The sequence below is a fragment of the Mandrillus leucophaeus genome, unplaced genomic scaffold (genome assembly GCF_000951045.1).
Source record: "Mandrillus leucophaeus isolate KB7577 unplaced genomic scaffold, Mleu.le_1.0 Scaffold211, whole genome shotgun sequence".
NCBI classification, from domain to species: domain Eukaryota; kingdom Metazoa; phylum Chordata; class Mammalia; order Primates; family Cercopithecidae; genus Mandrillus; species Mandrillus leucophaeus.
The window spans coordinates 439,344-445,661 of record NW_012102155.1 but is presented as its reverse complement, the minus strand read 5'-3'; the positions used below and the strand labels follow the sequence as shown (position 1 = coordinate 445,661).

The 6,318-nt window shown below is 37.9% G+C and overlaps 1 pseudogene; it reads left to right on the top strand.

Moving 5' to 3' along the window:
• The first annotated feature begins 2,182 nt into the window (after positions 1–2,182).
• On the top strand, positions 2,183–5,048 carry LOC105539932 (annotated as a pseudogene).
• The last annotated feature ends 1,270 nt before the right edge of the window (positions 5,049–6,318 follow it).

Genomic DNA, 6,318 nt, shown 5'->3' with positions numbered 1-6,318 from the left:
TGGGTCAGGGGTTGATCTTTAACTACCAGGCCCAGGGTGTGGTGCCGGGCTGTCTGCCTCTGGATTTCATTTCTGCCTTTTAGTTTTTACTTCTTTCTTTGGAGGCAGAAATTGGCCATAAGACAATATGAGGGGTGGTCTCCTCCCTTAGTGTTATAGCCTAAACAGTGATGTTTGACTAAAAAAAGATGTTTGACATTATAGTTCTTACAAATCTATTCGTTACATATTCCTTTACCGATCAGTTACGATTCATATTCCACCGTAAATGAAATACAAATGGATTAAATAAGAATGAATGCATTTTTTTCTTATGTAAACCAAATAATCTTAAGAAATAGGCATCTGTGATGCAGCAGTCTGAGACTCATGACTGGGATACCAATGCTAGATTTGAAACCCTAATTTTATGCCCTAATTCTGATTCATTTATGCATCTATTCAATAACTAATTACAAACAACTTGCTATCAAGCAGACTCTTGGCTTGGCACTTAAAATAGTTTTGGGAAAAATAGAAATGGTTTCTGTTCATGTAATATTCATTGTCTTATAGTCCAGTAGTAGAAACATAAGTTAAAAATAATTAGGCAAATAAAGTATAAATATTAGTACTTTGAGGAAAAATTTTAGGATATTATGAGATAGTGTTTAGTAGATTGTAGAAATAGCCACAAATACTTCCTCTTTCTGTATTCATGCTCTTATAATAGTACATTGCAGATTATATCATATAGAGATAAAGTCTAATTTTCACTTAGGTGAATCATATACCTTACTTTGGCCAATAAGTCTTTAGCAAATATGATGCAAGCAAAGTATTTGCATATTGAGGATTTCTCTTTTGCCATATGTTAAATCTGAAACCACCACGAGACTATAGAGAAGAATTAAGAAGTTCCATTTTCCAGATAGCCAAACCCCAAATATGTGAATCAGGGCATTCAGGACCAGCCAGGTCTAAGTCAAATGGCCAATTGATCTCAGAACCTGTGTCTGACCTTAGAGATAGGAGTGAGCCCAGCTGAGACTAGCAGAAGAACCATACACCAGAACCCAGGCCAAAATACTGATACATGGAATTGTGAGTGAAATAAATAGTTTTTATTTAAGCTACTAAATTTGGGTTATTTTGTTATGCATCAAAGCTAACTGGTAATAAAGGATGTTAGGGGGACCTAATTTAGCTTACAGAAACCTGGAAGACTCCTCAGAGGAAAGTAAATGATGGAGAATGAAAAGTCAAGTAAGAAATGGCAGGAGGAATATATTTAGACAGAAGAAAAAGCATATTTGAAAGCTTTGCGTGAGGAAGAGCTTAATATATCTGAGGAAAGAGGAGAATGTCAATTTTCTCTGTTAGAGTTCTTCCTTGTTCCTGAATCTGGATGTCTTTCTTCCCCAACCTGCTTTGCATACAGCCTCAGATTTGAATTTTGATAATTAGGTTTCTACCCAATTTTCTATGTTTAATAAAACACACCACACACACACACACACACACACACACACACACACAAACTGTCTTGATCATCTACCACTGAGCTGCTCTTATTATTACCATACTCTCTTCACTGGACCACAGGGTTCCCCCAAACTTGAGCTTGCTGGTTTGGGTCTTGCTATCTGATGACAAACTTTCCTGATGTCCGTTTCTTGTCCTGGGCTTTGAGAATTGACATTCATAGATTTGCTGTCTACTGTTTTTTACTACACCCCACTGTAGAAGTTTGGATTGGAAGAGTAATTGTAAAAGATGCTCATGAAGACAAATAGGTAGATGATAGAAAGACAGATTTATGAGCAGTTAAATGAAAAAAGTAAGTTACAGAGCAACACCTATAAGATAATCTAATTTTTGTACAAATAAAATAATACACTATTGTGTTTATTATATACTACCCACATATATGAACACACACACACATATACATATATATGTGTGTGTGTATATATATACACACACACACCAACTTAACAGTGGTTGCTTTTAAATCCACAGTCCTAGGATTATTTTTTCTTTGTTTTCTATCCCTTTATATTGTTTGAATAAACTGAATTCAATTTTCTAAAGAATGCTCACTCAGGAAATATACATTCATTAAGTTGGCTACTGAGATATATACCAAAAATTCAAATTTCCTTTGTCAGTTCATAAATACCCACATCTAGCACTTACAGGTATGATTAAGGGTGGCAAAGTCAAACAGGACTTGGGGGTGCCAATGTATGTGACTAAACTTCAGGAGAGACAAACTAGTTAAAAACTAAATATAATGTTTGCACAGTTTGCAACATATCATCAAAGTTGATAGGCTCTCACTAGGCTTTAATGTTTTATTATATGAATCTATGTCTACTAGTTAATTCTTTGTTTTTTTCTTTAAAAAAGTAAACGAAGAATAATTAAAATATGTTTGTTAATTGAATTTCTCTATTTTGAATTTCTGTCTCCGGAGAGAGGGAGCAAGTAAGGTAAATGTAACAACTTGATATTTTGCTTTTCCTGAGAGATTCAAAGTCAAATTAATAAAGCAGCGAGAGCCATAGTTTTTCAGCATCTTTATTCTTTACATGTAAACATATATGAAATATGTTAAACACCCACATATCTAATCACATTCCAATTACCTTGTGAGATTTAGGGCAGGTTTAACCCCTCTCCTTGCTTTTGAAATTGTGGAAGCTGAGGCTCAGCATTAAAGGAGTCAGCTAGGGCCACATGCTGGGCCAACTGACTAAAGGGTTTTTTGCAAAGATCAATATAATAATTATCTGGATAAGTTTAAATTATTCCCCCAAGGACAATATTTCAACTCATATTTCTTTTCATGAATAGTTTCTTCGGAGGACAGTTTAGTTTATGGGGCAGTTTTATTACAAAGTATTTGGCCCAACTAAATTTGATTTTCTAGATGACTAAGTAGCCATTTATTGTAGGGAAAGATTTTAGATAATATGAAAAGGTCAGGTAAGAGCTGAAATATGTAAATTTCATGTCATCATTCATTTTAAGTCAACTATTTCTTCATTATGTAAAGAATTTGCATTTGATTTCTCTGTCATAACACTCAAGTAATAGGAGACTGTTTCATTTTGTACTGATAAAATAAATAGAAATTTGGACTTTCTTCACAGAAGCATAGCCATCTTCAAGCACTTACATAGCACTTCGTATTTCTAAACTACTTTACAATTTTTATGTTGCTCATACCTTTCAACAACCTTGTGAATATGTCAATAGTATTAACTTAAATAGAAAAGAAAAGACATAGAAAGTTAAATGACTTCTCCCAATACATAAGATTTTATGTTTTCACAACCTCATTGAATTATTAGATTAAAATGATATTTCTAATCTTCTATGTTCTTTGTTCATTGTTAAATAATTTATATGAATTTAATAATGATTATAGTTCTAGGAAAAAATAAGGAACCAAATTTTCTTTTCATATCATAGCATAAACTGTATCAGGCATTTAATTTAAAAAATTGGTTTTGCAAATAATAAAAATATATTTTGTTGATATCTAAGGATTAGTTTTCATCAGATTCTATTTTATTTCATTTTAAAAATGTTCATTTGCATAATTTACTATATAAACACCTCACCTCTATGAATTACTTAAGAGTTGAAGTAAATTACTACAAAGTTAAAAATTCCCACCAAATTAAGTTTATCTAGATCTGATCATTAGTTAAGAAATATGTTTTAATTTGGCTTATGTATTTCACCCCAACAACTCCTCTAGGTAGGCATCGCTATCAGAATAGTAAAATATGGTAATGTTGCAAAAATCGGTGAATACATTCCAAATCCTAATAAAATCTCTGCTATGCAATTGCCTTAAGAAATAATGCATACCTGGGCCCTTCTCTGGGCTAGGACACTACTTGCCTTTCTTCGACATTGCGCCTCTCCCTATTGCTGGATTCGAGCATCTAGTTTTGAGATGGTAAAAACACCCCAAATGGAGTCTTTGATTCCCCTGTCAAGGTCCTGGAGAATGGTTTGACAGTCAGTCAGCCATCTCTTCACCACCCATATTATCAAATACACAAAGGAGAGAGAAGTGCCCCCAAATCTTTCATCATGAAGGACTTGCCGCTTCACCACCGGGTCTCTGGCTGGTCCCCTTGCCACCATTGCCCTAATAAGTTCCTCCAACCCTGACTGCCAGCCCTGCCAGGGTGCTCCCAGGGCCGGGACCACTGTGCCCAGAAGGTCAAGTAGCCTCCTAGCACAGAAAAGAGCCCAGAGTATAGAGCAGAAGCAAGAGAGTGAGCCACGTATTGTTAGGAGAATTTTACAGTGTTGCCCTTGGAATGGGCTTCAATCTCCTCTTGTTTTATGGGATATTTATTCCTGTGCTTCAGTCAGTAACAGCCCGATTTATTGACTGATTTATTGATCATTACATGGAGATGTTTGCTTATGGCTGGAATTCTTCCTCACGACAATTTCCAGTGCTCTTTGGGTTATCCACTGGTTTGTGCTTTGCAAAGCTGTGAATGCCATTTGATGCCAGGATACAGCTGACCTGGCTTTTGAGGTATTAGGGAGAAAGCCTCACCCATTCCCTAGTGGGAATTGCTGACATGGTCTTCACCCTTTTGATGACATGGTCTTCACCCTTTTGCTGTAGGCTCTTTTCCTGATTCAGGGAATGTTTGTGAATCTCCTTCCCATACATTTTGTTGGTCAGCTGGTTAGCCTCTTGCACATGTCACTTCTCTCTCTCTGTACTGCTTCGAATATCCTTGGTTCAATAAAGGAATTGAAATGCATCAGCGGTTGTCTAACATAGAAAGGAATTGTCCTTACTGCTTTGGATTGGTTTGCCCTTGGCTTTTCTCACAGCAATGCAGCCCTCATATATTATCAGCCTCTTCCAGTTGTGCCTCTTCTCCTTGGTGGCCTTGTTAAGCAACAGACTCTTCCACAAGGCGGTCTACCTGCAGTCTTTCTTGAGCAACTCAAATTCTGCAGAGAAGTTCCCATCACCACCTCTATCTCCTGCCAAACTGAAGGCTGCTGCAGGCCGCTGAGTCTCCTGCCATCCAAAGGAGATGGGCAAGATTGGAGAAGGTTGTGGGCAGCTCTCTTCCCTGTTCACCTACCCCTGCAAGGGAAGGCAGGACCCACTCTGCCAAGGGCCCTCTGCTTATTCCCTTCTCTCTGAGGAATTGGAATGTTTGTCTCTGGTGCCTGTAAGGCAGGATCTTCCTGGCACCAGTGTGTGGATTTATTTATTTATTTACTTATTTATTTATTTCTTGAAATGGAGTCTTGCCCTGTCATCCAGTCTGGAGTGCAGTGGCACTACCTCGGCTCATTGCAACCTCTGCCTCCCAGATTCAAGCGATTCTCCTGCCTTAGCCTCCCGAGTAGTTGGGATTACAGGTGCCTGCCACCACGCCCAGCTAATTTTTGTATTTTTGGTACAGAGAGGGTTTCACCATGTTAGCCAGGCTAGTCTCGAACTCCTGACCTCAGGTGATCTGCCCACCTTGGCCTCTTAAAGTGCTGGGATTATAGGCGTGAGCCACTGTGCCCAGCCCAGTGTGTGGATTTTTAACACCACCGTTGAGTGTGAAAGGACCACAGGTTTTTCTGCAGCTATTTTCTATCATTTGCAAATGCCTATGCCTGGACTGACTTGAATATTTTGGTTTTCTCCCTGTGATGTTTACCCTTCTACCTTTCCTTCCTGCCTTCTACCACCCTTGGATGAATCGATCTTGTAATTCTAGTTGTTGTATTTTGTGGATTTGTTATTTTTGTCATTTTGCTGTGAAGCACATGCATTGGGTGTGGAAGGTAAAGGACAATCCCAGTTGCTCCTGGTCACTGCAGTCTTGTTTCGTTTATCTTGTAACTCAGGTTAGGTTTTCATCTCTCTTGCTCCAATGGAAAAAAAAAAATCCTGAAGAGATGGGACAGGAGGAAGGACCTCACAGCCAAATCTGCTGGATTTTAAAGAGTGTTTTTTGTTTGCTTGTTTGTTTGTTTTCCTTTCCCGTGAAGGGGAAAAAAATCTGTTTTCACTGTTACATTTAAAGTCCGCCAACTATGGGGAAGTACCAATTCTGGACAAGTGCCACTGCAACACAGCACTAGAGAACCTGTTTTTCAACTCTGTTTAGGGTAGGAGGCAGAAAGTTACTCTTGGCCACTGCCAGGTCTATTTCATATTTCAAAGGAATACTGGGTGTTACAAATGGAAATGGAAAGGGTAAACTTGTTAAACCTGTGATTGGTTGGTGTTTTCCTGTCATTTTAAGAGACTAGATATGGGGGGGCAGGTATCAAAATACT